Source organism: Salvelinus sp. IW2-2015, linkage group LG7, assembly GCF_002910315.2.
Source record: "Salvelinus sp. IW2-2015 linkage group LG7, ASM291031v2, whole genome shotgun sequence".
Taxonomy (NCBI): Eukaryota; Metazoa; Chordata; class Actinopteri; order Salmoniformes; family Salmonidae; genus Salvelinus; species Salvelinus sp. IW2-2015.
Window position 1 is genome coordinate 28852695 of NC_036847.1, and position 875 is coordinate 28853569.

An 875-nucleotide genomic window follows, 5' to 3' on the forward strand; every position below is an offset into this window, starting at 1 on the left:
AACCCACACGTTATTTGATCCATCGTCAGCAGTGACAGATATCACAGAGAACCAGCGCGCCTCAGCCTCTAAATAGAACGAAAAATATAAACCTGAAATTGGAGACGCTGCTTTGAATTCTTTGAGTTTTAATCTGGCCTCGTGCACTTTCAGAATTTCTTCTCCAATCATTGCAGACCCTTAGTAAGTATTGCAATGCAGTACAACAACATAAATGTTATTATATGTTATGAGCTACAGCCGTATGTCTGAGCACTATGGGAGATTACTTGGTATCGGTTAAGTTCACAACCTCTCATGTTCCTAATTACGACATAGTAATCCATTCTAGGAAAAGTTGCCAATGCAAAAACCTTAATTACAAGACGAGAAAATGTCTGTAACCATGTAATGATAAGTCCATGACCATTTTCAAAGTAGAGCTTTAAATATCGATACATATATTAAAAGTGAATCTGCATTATATATAATGGTTCCACTTTACCTCAAAGAGAATAGAGGCAACAGCGTCGTTGTGCTGCAGCAGACAGCAGACCAGACCCCCCAATGCCACCACGCCTTCGATCCAGACCAGCTCTCCAACAAGCCCAGTTCACATTCACACTGAACGATTTCTGGATTCACATTTGTTACAGACGATACTATTAGAGCGTCGGGGAATTGAGCAACACTCAACTGATATTCTGAGATATTCTGAGAAAATAAGTATTTTTGATAGGTCTATATTCTTTTACAAAACGACAGTTGGGAAATACTGGTTGTCAGTTCAAGGTCACTGTCTCGTGCGCTGTCTGGAGGCTCGGGATTGGAATTTCTGTCTTGGAATCTCTCGGCCTGTCCAGACAGGGCAATAGCGGAAACAAAGGACTTTTTTA